This window comes from Electrona antarctica, assembly GCF_951216825.1.
Source record: "Electrona antarctica genome assembly, chromosome: 13".
Lineage (NCBI taxonomy): Eukaryota > Metazoa > Chordata > Actinopteri > Myctophiformes > Myctophidae > Electrona > Electrona antarctica.
The window spans coordinates 29,782,129-29,800,866 of NC_136794.1; the positions used below are offsets into that span (position 1 = coordinate 29,782,129).

Consider the following 18,738-nt stretch of genomic DNA (forward strand, 5'->3'; position numbering starts at 1 on the left):
TCTAACTCATCTTGATTAGGTGATGCAATGGTGATGTAACCCAAACGCTGCCAACACAAACATTAAACGCCATTAACAATAAAGAGACAATATGACGTAATGAGTTACATTATGACGTACATTTTCCTGGCTTCATTGTCAATGACGTTTACAAAACAAACATTGAACTAAAGACAACCCTAAACCTGAGGGCTAGCCCCTCAAAAATGACACTTGTGTGAAGTGATCATCATACGTCATCTCCCACCCATGAACACGCTGGCCAATCACAATTTGCATCCTCAATTTTGTGTTCAACACTCAAAGCTGGGCATATAGGAGGGGCTAGCTCTCCTCAAAGCGTACACTTTTTTATAGGTCCCAAATATCACCATGGATGCTGTATTCTCTACTGTGAGTGCTATGCCCTGGTGGGAAAAAAATCACACTTGTGTGAAGTGAGGGGCGCCCAGATTTTTGGGGGCATGTTGATGTTCTCATGTTCATGTGACCCTCAAACAAAAGCAGCAGGCCATGCTGCTGCTTTTGCCTGTTCCCTCAACTAATTTAAAGATGGAGTGCCGTGGTTTTTTCTACTCTAAAACATGATCATCAGGTATTATAATTATATACGGAGGAAGAATTATTTAAAAAAACTGTACAGAAATGTTAAAATGTTTCTATTTCCACCAGTTCATTGCCTGGTGGGTGGTGGTGGGTGGTGATCCCCCATGAACTGAAGCCGCACCCACAGTTGTATGATAAAGGGGGAGGGGTTAGAGGAGGGAATATATTGTGATGTCACTATATCACTGTTTTTTTCATTGACACGTTTCACTGTCAAGGTTTCAGCCTCCAGGAAATAACCCTAAATACAAAGGGAAGCCATCATTGCAAATAACAACCACACCAAGGGGTCTAATGAAGTACTGTCACCTCACCTCATAAACACATGGAAAACTGAAGAAATACAAAAATCACGGCACTCCATCTTTAAGATCTTACGATCGTGCCTTTGCTGTTGCAGCACCCATGCTCTGGAATAGCCTCATCCCTTTTAATATCAAAAGTGCCCAGTCCATTGAGGTGTTCAAGTCTCTTCTCAAGACTCATCTATATGGCCTTTGATCATTCCTGATGTTTTTGTTGTTGTTAGTTGATCTGATCCATGTCTTGTTGCCATGTGGTGGCTGGGTGCACATACAGTACAGTATATAATTGTTTTTGGTGATCTCGATTTTCTTTTCTTTTTTTCTTTTCTTTTTTCTTTTTTCTCCAAAATAAAATCTATTTTGGGTCTCTAAAAGGAGTGGGAAACGTTACGCTGCTATAGAGTATAGGCCTGGCTATCTATAGCAATACAAAGGTATAGGATTTACTCAGAAAGCTGCAGGAACAACAGAGCTCAGCCTCCATGCATGCATGGCATAGCGTATGCCAGGCTGCATCTAATACAGTAGCATATACACAGGAGACTGCGGTTTGCCGCTGCCTATAGTCCGGTAGCTTGCATGCAGGCGATGAATCTGGACGGAAGTAAGTGAAAGGCAAATACAGTAGGCTATGCATGCATGCGCGCAGCAGAGTATTCACACACCTTTCGTCTTGTTCCAAATCATGCGAAAATATCCAGCCAGTATACGCTACGCGAGACGCATGCATCAGCGAGAGAGAGGGTTCACGTTCACGGATCTCGCAAGCCTGCAAAATCGTAATCGAAAAGTTGGAAATTGACTCAAAACTTAGATTTGCATTAGACTCCCGAATCCTCATCATGCCACAGATTTCTGAGCCTGGACGGAGATCCGCCCAGGAAGACCTGGGAGCTGTCCACTGTCTCGGTGCTGAAATTGCGGTGCCGCAACAATTAATGTTGCCTTGCCATGCAGGTTAAGGTTTAAAACGTCTTCTTTCGCCTGTCAGTCACGTGCTTTGTAATGCACAACTTAGATGCCACCGTAAAAGAAAAAATCACAACCGAAAAAATACCAAGAGGATTATTGTGTGAATGGAAAGTAGGAGGACTGAGCAGAGAGCGAGAGAGAGAAAGAGAGCGAGAGAGAGAGCGAGAGAGCGAGAGAGAGAGAGAGAGAGAGAGAGAGAGAGAGAGAGAGAGAGAGAGAGAGAGAGAGAGAGAGAGAGAGAGAGAGAGAGAGAGAGAGAGAGAGAGAGAATCTAACAGACTGCTGAGAGGGAGCGCAGTGACAAGCCTTGCCTCTTCTGCTTTCTTTAGAGGTGAGAGTAGTGGTCTGGTGGATCCAGGTGGAATACGGCGGTGCCTGGAAGTAACACTAGTAGGCTATTTATTTATTTTTCTCTCCACACAAAGACTACACGGATCTATAGATCAACCTGGATCTCGTCAGTGGCGAGCAAGGTGGAAATGTCATCTTTTGTCATCGCCATCTGGCTCATCCTGCACGTCTTAAGAACTGCGCTACCAGCCAGCCACTGTAAGTAGCCATATCAGGCTATATAGTTTATCTTTGCATTCACATTGTCTGTGTCTCGACACTCTGTAGGCTATACAAGTAGGCCTATAGCCGTCATCGACTTAAATGAACGCACATCTCGTATGGTGGAAAAATCCACTTATAAACATTATGGTCGAGGGATTTATTTAAGCAATATATAGACACATGTCAGTTGGTGGTGATGCATAACGCGTGCGGCGCACAGACAGTGCTGGTCAGTGCTCTATCACAATACATATGGAGGTGATTTCTGACGTGATATGCTTGAGATTCTTGTCGAAATGTATACTAAAAATGTCAGGTCTGAAAGATGCTGGATTATTATCCTATATTAAGATGTATAAATAAATGACTGCATACTGATATCACAAGGCATTAAGATTAACACCGTCCTGTGCCAAAGTGAAGTTGAAGTGGCTGCACGTATAAGCTATTGGTTATTTCCAGTTTGTAGGCTATAGGCTACATATAGGATATAGGTATGTGATGCCATTGCTTCGGGTTTTGGGGTGTGTGTGTGTTAACCACACACGCTGTGTGTGTGTGTGTGTGTGTGTGTGTGTGTGTGTGTGTGTGTGTGTGTGTGTGTGTGTGTGTGTGTGTGTGTGTGTGTGTGTGTGTGTGTGTGTGATCTGGGTGCTTTCAAGCGCATGGATGAAAAATGCAACGGATCATTAAATGTGGGGGCAGGCGCAAGGTTCCATACGCAATGTGCCATTTTCATGCAACATAACACTGCCCTTGATTAACATCGTTGTTCTTTCTTAGGCGAAATACACATTACATTTGCATTAATTTCAGTTTGTGATGGGCATGAGCCATGAGGAATTCTCATGAAAGCCCTTCCGCGTGCCGGGAAACTTTGAGTAGCGGCGTTTTTACGAGCAATCTAATGTGTTTATAGGCTATTTGATACCTCCTTTTAGGTAGCCTAATAGCCCTCTGCCATGAGTGCATAATTGCAAAGAATTACTTTTTCAGCCAGCCGCTATTGGTGTCTGCTTAAGTAGTGACTTGTTACACTTTTCCTTGGCAACACCTAATGTCGTAATTCGGTCGGTGGCAGCCAAATGTCTCCCTTTGGAGACAGTACAGTAATTGTTTTTGCGCGTGCTGGCAGTGGCGTTGGACGGTGGCCTGGCCGGGAGTTGTGGGGGGGTGGGGGGGGGGGGGGGGGGGGGGACTTCTGCTTTCTCCACCCAGCAGCACAGGCACTGAGGCAGCCCAGTATTATTCACTCAACAAATTCGTTTGATTCAATGGGGGCTACTCGTGGGAGTATATAGACTAGGCTTTTCTGAGCGAGGTTTCCTTCAGCTGCAACCTTTCCATCTCTTTTTTTTAATCTGTCACTGATAAAAGATTATTCTTTTGAACAGGGAACATTTCCATCATCATGTGGGTGTATAGTAGCTTCATGCAGCCATACCCTCCCTATAGTATAGAAGACAGCGGGGTGCCTGGGCATTGGCTCAATACTATGATCTTTTTTTCCATGCAGTTTTTGTTCAGATGGTTCAAGAGTCCTGCGAGAACAGACATTCTTCCAATAGCGTTTTTATCTGATGCCCAGTGTCATCTGAGAGGCCTCAGTTATGTGAAAAGGTCTAGACTTGGTGCACAGATAGAGCCCACACAGGCATAGGGATCCATTGATACCACTTTTTAGATGCTTGGCTATTGATTCTGAGCACTGCAATATTTTTATGGGGTGGGCAGACTATTCCCCTTAGCTATTCTTTTTATTTTTTATATTTTTTCCTCTGTGAAACAGTAGATGGCACGGAGACATAATGACGGCGACATTGCATGCAGGGAGAGTGCTGGTGGGATTGGATCGCTGACTCGCTATTCAGTAGGAACATGCAGGGTGCAGGGCTTTGTGTGTGTGTGTGTGTGTGTGTGTGTGTGTGTGTGTGTGTGTGTGTGTGTGTGTGTGTGTGTGTGTGTGTGTGTGTGTGTGTGTGTGTGTGTGTGTGTGTGTGTGTGTGTGTGTGTGTGCGTGCGTGTGTGTGTTCGACTGCATGGTGGTCCCCCTGAATGGCCCTTGAGGGGGTTCCATGCAGGGCTTTTATTGATTGTATAGACCTACTTTATTAGTCAGAAATGTAAACAGCACGTGGTACAGACAGACTTAAGGATAGCACAAAAAAGTCCTGGGGACTTGTTTCCGTTGTGGTCCTATGTATTCAATTCATCAACATAGCATAAAAAAATCATCCTCGTGTGAAAGTGAGGGGCGCTCATCATACTTCATCATACATCATCACATTCCGGCCCCACACTTTTCTGTTCTCACTTTTCATCTTCACTTGTTAAGCACTCAGCCAATCAAATCATCGCTATACACACAAAGCTGGGCACTCAAAAGTAGTAAAATCACACTCATGTGAATTTAGTACAATTTACATTTCCTCCTCTTGTGGTCTCGTGGATTTCAGGCCAATTTTGAAAGAGTGGTTCAAATCCTTTAAGAACCCCTGCTAAATAAAATTGCCAATCTATAACTATTTTAAAATTTGTGACAAATCTTCACAAATCTCCCCTTATGGGGGTCCCTGTTGACAAACAATTAGTTAATCACTTAACCACATCGACCCCATTTGGCTGAGAAAAAATAAATAGCAGAACTTCAAGATCGCAACACGTCATATACTGTAGGCTACCGTTAATTGTAGATTGTCTATTTTCGGCAAGGACATTTGAAGGGCTCCATTTTCGTCACCGCTAAACCCCTTATCCCTAAACTTCTTTGCCTTTTTTTACTATTTTGAAAAACATTTTTGAATAGTTCAACTAGCCAATCTAAATTGACACGTTGTGAGCTTGTAGACTGGCCATTTTAACTATTCAAAAATGTTTTGCAAAAAAGTAAAAAAAGACAAAGAAGTTTAGGGATAAGGGGTTTAGCGGTGACGAAAATGGAGCCCTTTTAGTGTGTAGAGGGATACTATAGGGGTAGACCTATAGCATAGACCTCTGGGGGACCTCGGTCCAATACTGTTAGGGTTTAAGTGGATAATCCCTATACTTGGTCACATTCGTAAGCGTGTCGATCTGCTTTGCTTTGCTTCACCTACAATGACATTCCCCAAAATAGGGACGGACGGCAGGTTGAAAGTCATTGACCACTTAAACACCATTATGGTTGACCGGAGTCCCTCAGGGCTCTATACTAGTATATTTTCTGTTTCCTGTAATTGTGGGGAAGACTTTAGATGAAAATAGCTGATCGTTGTGAGCTTGTCGATCGGCTATTTTCTGTGAAAGCCTTCCCTAAGGATGCTGAGCTTTAAGTGCTGGAGTGCTGGTGCCCTTTAAGCATTGCATTGATACAGTAAAGAGTTTATCGATGATGCGGGCCATTATTGGTTTTGGGGTTTCTGGATTAAAATAATCCAGATTAAAATATACAGTAAATTGTTTTGTGAGATGTTGCCATATGATTTCTGTATTATGTGAATCTGGTTTGGTTCTGTATGAATGTCATTATTTCATTAGGGGAAAATTGTAAACAAAAAAATAATAATAATAATCAAAAAGCCAAAGTACTGTAGCGGATTCACAAGGTCACAACACATCACATCGCAATATTGTAGATCAGCTATTTTCACTATTTAAAAAAATAAAGAAATAGGGTTTATAATATAAAGCATAGTAACAACTACTGGCATTCAGCTTATGAAATTGTGTCAAAGATGATCATGTCTCGCCGTCAGCTGTTGCTTCACATGCATATGAGTCAAACCGCCGTGCTCATTTGTTTATTTTTGGAACACAGTTTTTATATGACGCAGTATTAAGAACGTCTACGGGAATTCAGAATGAGGGGGGGGGGTGGTGACCCAGGTAGGATGCATTACGTCAGACTTCGGTGCTCTATCATCAGGCCCATCACTTGATGTCACAGCGGACACACACTGTGGAAAAGATTATACTGCACGATGCTCCTAGAGGTCAAAGCAGCACACAGAGTCTATAGTACCAGAGGTGGAAAAAGTACTCACATTTATTTTACTCAATTTAACTATATATACAGCAATGTAGAAATACTGTAAATAATTTCGTGTGGAATTCAAAATGTACGTGAATAAAAGTACAACAGTATTGGTATCAAAATGCACTTAAAAGTGCCAAATGTGTAGAAAGTGCTCATTACACAGAAATGTTGTCACATGCATGTATAAAATATAATAAAAATCCTTTGCTTGTATATCAAAATGTATATAGGGCTGAAGTGGTTAATTTATGTTTTGTATTCAAAATCTTAATTTTAGTAGATTAAAAGTAAAAGTACAGTATTTGTCTCTAAGATGTAGTACAAGGAAAAGTAGGCCTACTGAAAATTGGAAATACTCCAGTAATACTCAACATTTAACTTAAGCACAGTACTTGAGTAAATGTACTTAGTTACTTTACTCCGCTGCTAGCGCCTTAGAGACAGAGAAGTAGGCAGGGAGCATACTGTAGTGTACATCTGTCATGGTGTGTTTTTTGGCCCGTGTGTCAGGTGACACAGATAATGGCAGCCGTATCCTCCCCCGATGGAGGACACTGTCCTTGTGTGCTGCTGCTCTCTGAAAGAGAGGCAGGAGGAAATGGCTCACAACTCACATCACATCACAGTGTCCGCCACAGACTTCTAGAAGTAGATAGTGCGTCCTAAATCGGCAGTGCCATACTTGTTCAGCAACAAAACACGTGATCACTCAAAAAATTGAGAATACATTATGTTTAAAGACACTATTTACTTGTTTACAGGCTATGCTTAAACGTAGACTAGTTATTTTTATTTTTCATCGTCAGCCTTTGTTTTAAGATGTGTGCCTTTGTGCGCGCGCATGTGTGTGTGTGTGTGTGTGTGTGTGTGTGTGTGTGTGTGTGTGTGTGTGTGTGTGTGTGTGTGTGTGTGTGTGTGTGTTGTAATGCAATCATACACATTATGCAATGAAGCAACACCAGTGTGCTTATTTCATTTTATAAATAGAAAATCAAATCTTTTTGTGTGGAAGAAATAGGCCTTTATCTACGTCCGGAGCACAATGTGTGTGCCTGTCTGAATGAGGCCAGTGTGGATTAAAAGAACTAGCCTTGTTTTATGGATTGCTTATTTCACAAGTTGGGGCTGTTGTCGCGGAGCGCTGCACACAACTTGAATATTACATTTCCCGAGCCTATAGAGTAGGCCCTGGTATTCTGTGTGAAATCACTTCCAGTGCTCACAGATTAGACAAGTTAGTTAAATCGATATGGTCGTCTGTCTGGTAGGAGGCCAGGAGTGGTTTCAGGGTTTTTGCAAGCGATTATCACTGGGGATGATAAGAAGTTGAAGTACTACTGAGCAATGGGATTATTTATTGGAGCCTACTATAAGATACCGTGCAACCATGTACTCTGAACCCGGCTGACAAGCGGATCTACATAAATCAAAGTCACACATTTGCATCTTGTGAATTCTCCGTGGCTTTCCGCAGCGGCGACACATTTAACAGACGGGGCCCCGGTACGGGCCACCTCATTTCATATTCTAAATACATCCCCCCTAAACTCCGTAGGGGATTGAGAACTTTTGACCGGAGCATTAGTGTGATAAAGTCTTTTACTTCAACTTTTTTATGAGGTCAAGCATCTGAGGCGTTTAAAATGAAGAACCCCCGCCAAGCGGGCAGTGAATTTGAAGGTTGCCTTAGGCGGAGCCACAGCAGGGGGGCTTCCATTATAAAACCTCATCCACACCGCCGCACCTTTGACACGCCGCCGTCCCCCCAGAGTCGCACTCTGCCGTATTGCTCCACATCCTCCTGTCAATTCTGAAGGGGAAAACAGGCCTGGGCCTTGACAACCCACAATGTCAAAAGGGATTTCGGATGCATTCGCATGTCGACACATCTGCAGCAAACACCAAAGGAATACGCGCACAAATGTACACATATAGACTCACAAGAGTCGTGCGCGCACACACACCTGTGTTGCCAGATTTTGAGAGAGAAATAAGCGACCAGGTCTATGAAAATAAGCCCAAAATGAAGCGACTATTATAGGTCACATGAGCACTTTACATGTAAACCTATAGTACATCTGCTATTTCAAAATAGCCAAAAGCTCACAATGCGTTGAATCAAAAACATTCTTGAAAAAAATGACAAAATGCATATTCATTTGGGGGTTAGACACATCCGCAACCAGCTGCAACTTTACAGAAAAAGAAGCTCAAAGTCGCTTATAATAAGCATTAAGCAGACATACAGGCAACACTGACGCACGCACGCACGCACGCACGCACGCACGCACGCACGCACGCACGCACGCACGCACGCACGCACGCACGCACGCACGCACGCACAAAGGCACGCACGCACGCACGCACGCACGCACGCACGCACGCACGCACGCACGCACGCACAAAGGCACGCACAAAGGCACGCACAAAGGCACGCACAAAGGCACACACGGGTCGCACGTCCACGTCAAAAAAAGCCTGTCAGATATAGCTGACCAACCTTTGAAGACCTATAAAATGTAAATGAACATGTCTTTAGAGAGGAGCTGGACATTGAGCAGCTTGGACACATTTGAGTTGACAACAGGCTGCTGCTGAATGCTGGCAGTGAAAGTGACCTTGAGAGGTGAGAGGAGAGGAAGACAATGCCGGGGGGCATGTGACTAATAATTCTCTTCACATCCCCCCATGCTGAAATATATTCCAAAGTGTCTCCACAGGAGTAATTCAGACCACTGAATTGACAGGCTCAGGCAAAGAGATAAATTAAGTAAGTTTTTAGAGAGAGAGAGAGAGAGAGAGAGAGAGAGAGAGAGATAAATACTTTGAGTTGGTCTGTGGAATTGGCCCTTGGCTGCATGAACCCGTCTCCCGGACTGATGAGATCAATTAAGTTGCGAGGGGTTGTCCAGGAGGACAGTGTGTCAGCGTAATTTATTTATAGACATGCCATGGAGGTATTTGTTAATTACAAATGCTATAGCTCCTTATCGTGCCAACCATAATAAGGAAAAAAAATCCGCTTTTGACCCCGATAGTGAGGAGGACATTGTGATGCTTATCAATGATCTGCATCACGATGGTGTGCATGGCCCGCGGTAGGGCCCCGTGCTGCCAGGAGCAGATTATGATATGCCCCCGGTGAGACTCAGGGGGCATCCAAATGTTTGCGTTGGCAAGAAGAAGAGCTCATAGGACAGGGCAGCGATACAGTTGGCAAATGAAGAGTGAGAGCTGGCTTTTATACAAAAAGGGGAGTTTTTCGTCTGAATCCCGTTTGAAACAAAAAGTGTTCTCAACTTGAATCCTGCCTTCATGGTCCTCCTATCCGCGTCATTTGGCAGACGCTCATATTGTCTCTGTCAGGTGGAAACCTCGTATGTCCAATACTGTTACTTTTCAGGATTTAAATTCAAAAAGTACCAGGTCGGGAAGCTAACGCCGCATCGCTTCACGCCACGCTTCGAGCTTGTAGATCTGCTACTTTTTTGCGTTTGTGTGACACTGTTATAATCAAGTATAGGGAGTTAAATTACGGAAAAACTCAACAAAATATGGAGATAAGAGGTTTCTGCCCGACAGCAATGATATTCAGAGTGACATACAAATCGTCGCTGTCGGATGGAAACCTTGAATATGTCCAAAACTGTCACTTTTCAGGAAATGGTATTTTTTTCCCCCATTCTAATCTAATCTTATTTAGTTTGAGCGGTACGCATAGGCTACTCGAGGTTTTAGGTGATAACCTATAACAACCACAACCCTGCACCGCGGGCGCGGTGGTTAGCAGAGGTTGAACAACTGAGTGGTGAGTCGCTTATCACTGCGGCTCAGTGACGTCATGTTGTAGGTTTCCCCAACAATGGCAGTGAGTAGATTATCACCTAAAAACTTGAGTATGTGTCGTCGTGTCGCCCTTAATACTCTTCATTGGTTCAATATTTATAAAACCCACAGAAATTAACAGGAAACATTTACAGGGAGAAAAATATGGACATACTGTACAAGGATTCTGCCTGACAGAGATGAAGTGTGAGAACATCGTCAACAAACAACTGGCTAAATGGTCACATAAATAGAGAGCAAAGAAAAACAATTTAGCGCTTCAAAGAAAGTAGGATACCAGGAAAAAAACAGAAAACATCAAACTAGCATCTGTCTGAACAACATGCATCCAGTATGTAAATACGATTGTAAACAACAAAACATGTGTTTAACATAATTATGTATGCGCTATATGAAAAGGCCTTTGAGGCTGGCACATTACTGATTTACCCTCTGAGAGGGTGCAAATGTAACCAGATGAGGGTCCATTTTACATTGCAGTCATTTGAGAGTTACATATATAAGTGTTTGTACAACATTTGGGTTCCATCCAGATAATCAGCAACAGCAACCATTGTCCATAGACACATAGAACCAGCAACAGAATGCCAATAAGGTACCAATAAGGCCTTATTCTCTCAGGCTTATGGCATATAGTTGTTGATTGTTGTTGGTACATTTTGTAAAGCGTCCTTGGGTTCATGAAAGGCGCTATATAAATTCAAGCTATTATTATTATTATTATTATTAAAGGATAACAAATCATTGAGTTTGAATCCATACTAGTTCAGACTCAGAGGCAGATCTACAAGCTCAAACCTTTGATGCTTTTGTGTGACGCTGTATTGTGATCAAGTGGAACGTTAATTTTGGCGATAAGAGCTTTCTGCCCCGACAGCATCAACAAATCATGACAAATTATGAGTTAATATTGGCCTGTTCAGGGGCTATTATGGGAGTCCTGCAGGAACTAAACAGGGAAATGCTGATTAGAAGTAGTAACACTAGTGGAATCATGTTGGGTATTGTGTGTGTTTAGTTGTGTTCTGTCTGCCTGTGTGCTCCAGTGCTTGCACTCTTCTGGGGAGGATTTCATCATCGCACATGATGAAGTGTGATCCTGACAGAGACAATGATACATACATACATACATACATACATACATACATACATACATACATACATACATACATACATACATACATACATACATACATACATACATACATACATAGGCTACAGAGTCGATTTTTACAGCAATCTTTTATTTAGTTCTAAATCAAAATTGATCTACGATTGATAGAGCACCCTCTGTCTATCGTAAACACCGAAAACACCAATGTGCCAAAATATCTCAATGGCAGTCAATGAGTTAAGACATAAGGCTAATTGACTGTCATTAATGTCTATAGACGTAATTTAAAATCCAATGATTAACCGCCATTGACATCTATAGATGTCAATCTGTGTTTTCAGTAGTTTACGATAGAGCTCTTCTGCAATCTGCGTGTTAATCTAGGGCTACCGGATCAGAGAGGACAACTGGAAAAAACATGATCATAACAAAACCAATCCGGTCATTGGAAGTAGAGACTCGTTAATTTTCTGTGTGACATGAGGGCCCACCAGTGGTGGACAGTAACATTTTACTTGAGTAGTAGTTTAGTAAATGTTTTTTGTGTATCTGTACTTTCCTGGAGTATTTTTGGAATGTGTTGACTTTCACTCCACATAAAGGGCTGACTTTTCCTTTCCCGGCCTTAATGGGTGTACAGTTACTGAAGCTCACACCCCCACTGGCTGTGTCTTGATCTGATGGATATGGCTAAAATGCTCATCTATTTATCTCAACTGTGCAGCAGAAAGCTAGCACGCATTAAATGGTTCTTTTCTTTTTAACTTCTGTTGAGAGAATGAGAGAGAGAGAGAGAGAGAGAGAGAGAGAGAGAGAGAGAGAGAGAGAGAGAGAGAGGAGAGAGAGAGAGAGGGGGGGAGGTGGATGGAGAAAAAACTGTAGGGTTTTTCCTATCTTTAATCTTGGAGGTAAAACCTGAGCTCCTAAGATTGATGTTGATGTGTAGTGGAATGGTTCTCTTTTACACCCACGCTGGTGTGAATTAATGTGCTTGTTCCGCTTTCCCTTTGTCTGTATAGGGGCAGAGAGCTGAGCTCTATCTCTTTTCCCTCCGTTCCTCATGAAATTAGAGACCCGAGCAAGCGAGCGTGTAACCCTAGAACTTCTTCTGGGGTGTGAAAATACATGCTAGATTGTTCAAGGCTGAAGCTATCAAATCAGCCGTCGCTCGTGCTAACTGGTAGTGCATGAAGCCTGATACATCCTGTGGAAAACCCAACAAGCGCTCGCCGTTTGTCTGTCGCTAGCATGATCTGCTGTCTATTGAAAATCTAAATTTGTACAAATATAAAGCTTTAAGAAATCGTCTGACAAAGTGACCCTGAATGAGTTGAAATATGAAAAAATACATAAAAAGAACAATAATGTATGATCAACAAAACAAGAAAAAAAAAGATAATTAGTGAGCAACATGCAATACATATAGACTACAGAACAGCCATTTCCCCCTTTCTCCTGTCAGTGGTTGAATGAGTGAGTGAATACTTTATAGTATGTTATCAGTACAGGTCGTACACAAAAAAGCCCCAGGGGGCTTGTTTCCATTGTGGTCTCAAAAGTTTTTACTTGTACGTGAGTATTTCTATATTGTATAGGTATGCTGCTTTCACGTTTAAGAATAATAGGTGGCTAAAATGAGTATTTCTTCCACCACTGAATATACTGTAGTGTCTACTGTGTTCATCCACTCAGATCAGGACATTATGCTCATTATTTTGTGATTAATGACTGGGTGGGTCAGCTCAGGTCACGGTGAGGCTTTTTTGTCTTATTTTGTAAAAACTTGCTGCTTTCATGTCACAACCTTTTTAGGATTTTAAATTGGGGTAATTAAGGGGGGAAATAGTCCCTTTGCATCAAAACCGCAGCAGTGTGTGATTAGTAGTTGGACTTTACACTTTAAAGTGGGTTAAAGAAGAGGGCTTGCAAGAATAATAATCCCAATCGACGATGGAGAGAACACACAAGCATGCAATGCATGAAGTGGGGTCTGGGAACCGACTGGGGTCCTTGTGGGGGGTCCATGTGAATGCTGAAAAGTAACAGTTTTGGTTGGAAATATGAGGTTTCCATCCGACAGAAGATGTAGATTTGATATTTTCTTTTTTTTCCTTTTTTCTTTTAAATCTTGGAATCATTTTCAAAACCAGAATCTTCTCTTGTGCTTTTTTAACACCCACATATATTAAAAGTTAAAACTATAATGTATTTAACTTTGAGGAATAAATTGGTAGGAACCTTGTACATGTAGGCTACGTACGCACCCACAGAGTTATAGGACGCACCAGGAATCTGTTGTTGTGATTCCACCGAACCAGAACAGGCACTGTTTACATCTTTACATCTTTGAGTTCTACAGCGCGGCGCACAATAATTTTATAAACTTTGGGCCAAAGATAGGCTATAAATTAACGAGGAAAGCCACGGAAAGGTAGCCTACATCATTTGGCAGCGGGCAGTGGAGCCACGACGAACCGTTTGTAAAAAGTAGTGCATCATGCATGACGCAAAATACATTTGCCAGGTAGGACAATTATGAATGATGGTGCTGCCGCCGTGCAGGTTGGATATTATCCATGTGTATTCTTTTATTTTACTTTTTATTCTATATACTTCTAGTCTATTAGACTATTGTGTAGACGGTGTTAGGCTACTGTCATTACTGAGGCTTATTGGACCATTTTGGTGAGGTGTTCAATTGTGTGTGTGTGTGTGTGTGTGTGTGTGTGTGTCACGCGTTGCGTGCTAAAATAAGTAATTGTTACAAAATGTAGGCTATGTATTGATGCGTGCCGCTTGTTTAGTTTAGAGAAATATTATTTCTTGCAAATGCAAGGAGCAGGACTTTTAATAGTAAAATAAAAAAAATATGTTAAACTTATTACTCCTCTGAAGCTGTTATATTCATAATCGTCTCTGTCCAAACCCATTGGAACATTTGGCATATCATTTTCGCTAACCAATAACAGTGCAGAGGGGCGTTGCTCCACATTTGGTGATGTCAGTGTTCTCTGCTGTTTTCTACTGGGGAGGAGAGGAGAGGGGTTGGGGGCGTCACTGTCAGGCCAAAAACCTCTTACACTATATCTGTATTTTTTACATTTTGTGTTTTCCGTAAATGAACGCCCTGCTTGATAGCCTGGCCCAGCCTGTGTGGTTTCTGGTGTAGGAGCGGGTGCCGGTTGAAAACAGGCGGTGTATCCTATTGGTTCACCGATCTGAGCACCGGCACCCGCTCCTCTACACCAGAAACCACACAGGCTGGGCCAGGCTATCAAGCAGGGCGTTCATTTACGGAAAACACAAAATGTAAAAAATACAGATATAAGAGGTTTTTGGCCTGACAGTGATGATTTACTTTCCCTTCGTAACCGTTTACCACAACACTGACCAGTGACCACTACAACATGTCTGTTGTCTGACATTAACCCATATTCAACTGTGACCGTAGCCTTAAAAACACTTAACTAATGATGACACACACTTTCTCCTTATATTGTAGGACATGACAACAACACCACATTGACCACAACATAGTAAATAAGTTCACAACACAGTGATGCACGCACGCACACACACAACCTCACTTTTGAAATATGATCCGGGGCAGTTCATCGGTAGGAATGATTTCCCCATTGGTCTCTGTGGTATAAATGAAAATCTATCTGACAAATGTGGCGCCAAAGGAGACTTCAGAGTTTACAGTACAGGTTAATGCTGATGGTGACAATATGTGGTGGCGGTCTCGTTCATTTCAGCATCTAGCCAGTCTTTATGTGAGCTATGTCGGGTGGAAACATCATATGTCCAAAACTGTTACTTTTCAGCCTTCAAATCCAAAAGCATGCATCAAAAGTAACAGATCGACAAGCTCAACACGCTTTGCACCGCGTTTGAGCTTGCATATCTGCTACTTTTGATGCTTTTTGTGTGATGCTGTACGTAAGTACGTATTAATTTAGGAAAAATCACAAAAAATTAAAATGTGGAGATAAGAGGTTTCTGCCCAGCAAAAATATATTATTTGTCATTTTGTCTACTTGACAGCCCATAGAGCCCCATTGTGAACCCGGACATTTTGAGTAAAATCACACCCGTGTGAACTGAGTGGTGCAACTCCCCCCCTAACCCCCCCCCCCCCCCCCCCCCCCCCCCCCTCTCTCTCTCTCATTAGCAGGCAACAGTGCAGCACTATCTCTCTCTCTCTGTCTCTGTTTCTGGCACGACAGCGCCCCTACTGGTACTCATGAGTCACACATGAGTCACACACAAACATAGGTTAACACGGACATACATAGTCACACACAAACATAGTCACACACAAACATAGGTTAACACGGACATTGCTGTTCCTTGGAGTGGTTGCACCACTCAAAAAGGTTTTATGCTAGAAATGTTGACTATGGGTTCCAGCATTTAGAAACTGCCGGATGCTAACTTGCATATGTTGAGAATGTTTTATAATTACTTAGCACAATATGTGACCATACCATTAACAACCTATATAAGGCAAAATTTACAAAATTTCATCATGCTTTAAGTGACGTGTCAAACTAGGGCGTTTATAATGGCATTGTGCTGGGCATTTATACCTTCTGCTCGCACGTGACGTGACGTGAGGTGCTTTCCCTGCCTGCTGAAAACTTATAAAAGTGGCTTCCAGCTGAATAGTGCCACTATCACAGAACATCTACAGTATGTATTCGTAAACATGTGCAATTCTGCAACTTTTCTTCCCCTCCTGCATGAATACAAACATGTGCATATTAGTTTTCATGTTATGAGTTTCATGACTCCTGAACCTCACCCAAAGAATTTTGAGAGTAAGCAATATTTTATTGATTCCTGAACAACATGCATTTTTCGGATACATGTTTTTTTTCTTCTTCTCCTTTTTGTGCAGTGACAGAGATGGATTGTTGTAGGCACAGTATAGAATTCTACGACGGTGGCCTATTGTTATGGCTCTGTTCAGTGTAAAATAATCTGGAACAACAAAGCTACCTTACTGTATGCCGAAATGATTCACTTAGTATGATTGATAATGCTCTCTATATAAATCTTAACCACTTGAACCCCAGCATCCCTATTCTGGGGGGAGCATGATTTGCCAAAAAATCTACACACTTGCACCGTGTGGGCACGTTGTGGGCACGTTGTGGGCATTCAAAGCAATGGTATTGAGGGGTTATAATCATGGAACCTAGCATCCCAAATCCTGATTCTGTGGTGAACATTCAGTGAACAGCATTGTGAGCTTGTACCATAGATGGCATGCAGCTATCTTCAGCTAAGCTATTTGGTGTAGAGAAGAAAGAAAAGGAGTCAGCATTATTATCACTCTATTATATTATATACACGTTATCAACCGTTATCAAGACGTAGGAATATGGCCATACTGACGTTGTTTTCAGCGATGGCACTCAGCTGTGGTTCACTTGGAGCACGTGCAGGACGGTGCAGACATGTCGGGGGCATGGAAAGTAGGGGGAACTAATATTTACTATGCCTATCGGTACGCAACTCGTCTCAACGCTTAGGGATTAGCCCTATATAAAAAATAGAAGACCACATTAGCCTATTTGAATGAATGGCATCAGCGTGTTTGAAAGTCGGCCAGTCATATCATAGTTTTAAGCCAGCTCACCTCCACTCGCGCTTGTTCACAAACATGACGGACAGACAGACAAGAAAGGCTGTTGATGATGATTATTATTACCACTGTAACTCGCTGATCAGCATGTTGACAGAGACTCAGCCAATTAAAGTTTCACGTAGGCCTAAATGCATTTGCTGCAAGCACCTATCTGCCTCCATTTGCGTCGTGGTATTAATTTGTAATATGTATATTGATCACATGCGGACGCCACACAGAATAGCCAACTCTTACCTGCAGCTGAGGAAACATACAACGTAGTTGGATCGGATGAAATATAGCCTTAAGTCCAAATCCCACAAGAAAAAAAAGAAAGAAAATATGTCCTGTGTCCATGCATGTCCAGATATTTGCTTTCCAAATCCGACAGTGCAGGGCAGGGAATCAATCACCGCAGTAGACTAATCAATAGGGCCTTTTATCATTGCCGAGTTTTAATATAGCATTTGGTTGTGTGGTGAACAGTACAAATTAACTTCTTTCTCATTATGTGAAAGTAACTGTAACATCAGTTAACTTATTAACGTTCTGACATTTAACAAGGAGTGAAGCAATGCGTGCCAAGTTGGCAAGTTTCGTTTATAATTATATACAAAACTCGCGCTGTTTGCTTGAAGATCTGTCCGTGCAGAGACCCGCCTGTCAAAATTAACTGCTCTACAAGCTCATCGCGGCTGTTGTATATAATTTAAAGCCCGGTGCAGGCTCTGATGACGTATTTCGATATTTCCTGTTGCCTTATATGGTGTGGGATGGGCGTTCTAACCAGGCGACACCAGGCGAATCGCTTGGGAAAAATGCGGAAAGGCTACACTCTGCGATCCGCACAAATGAAGTGATTACACCAGCTTCCCTGAATAAGACGGGAGCAAATCGCAGCGTGATCGGACAGAGAAATACGATGATATTTAGTATCTGTATACGCTTCCGTTACACTCTGGCGTAAACGCCGTTGTGAATGAGGACCATTGGCTCTATTCCAAGCTTTTGATCACGGACATATTCTTGATTATAGGCTAACATTCAAAGCGGGTGGTATAGGCCCCTGGGGGATCCTGGTCAACTAAGAATGAATTTGCTGCTGTTCACGGCTTCACACCCACCCAGTCTGTTTGAGCCGTGCAATGAGGGATACAGGATAGGTGGGCACTAGGGCAAGCCCCCAGTGAGGCTCTCCAACGTTGAAGCACTCGGCCCTAGTGGTTGGAGCGTGAACTGCAGGCGGACCCGTGGACTCATGACGAGGAAACCCGTGCAGCTGGGCTTTAACATTGAGCGCTCGGTTGCACTTCCGCATTTCCAACCAAAATTTGGTTGGCAAATGCGGTGGGCTGCTAACGCTCCGGTTCAGTCTTTATCCTTTTATTACTCTATGCACTAGGGACATCTGGGCACATCAATATAAAAATCTATCCATCTATCCATCCATCCATCCATCCATCCATCCATCCAAGTTGTATATTACTATTTTTCTACTTGTCTGTGCAGTATGACGAAGTAAGGCATCAATTTACAAACAGACAAAGGCCTGACAGATATGTAAGTATACTGTATGTATGTGAGATTGACATGTTTGTCTCAAAGCCTCTCATTCCATTTGAAACCATCAAACACAGTCCAGTAGAAGATGACACACATCCAAGTGTATCTGAAGCTCTGACAACAGAAG

General features: G+C 42.5%; 1 protein-coding gene across 1 annotated transcript in view; it reads left to right on the forward strand.

Annotated features, from left to right (window-relative positions):
• Positions 1 to 13,704: 13,704 nt before the first annotated feature.
• The window catches only part of LOC306935093 (contactin-associated protein-like 5), a 132,228-nt gene continuing 127,194 nt past the window's right edge, over positions 13,705 to 18,738 (forward strand). The window contains exon 1 of the mRNA XM_079517950.1: positions 13,705 to 13,937. The gene's annotated coding sequence lies outside the window, so the exon portion shown is untranslated. The remainder of the gene's footprint in view (positions 13,938 to 18,738) is intronic.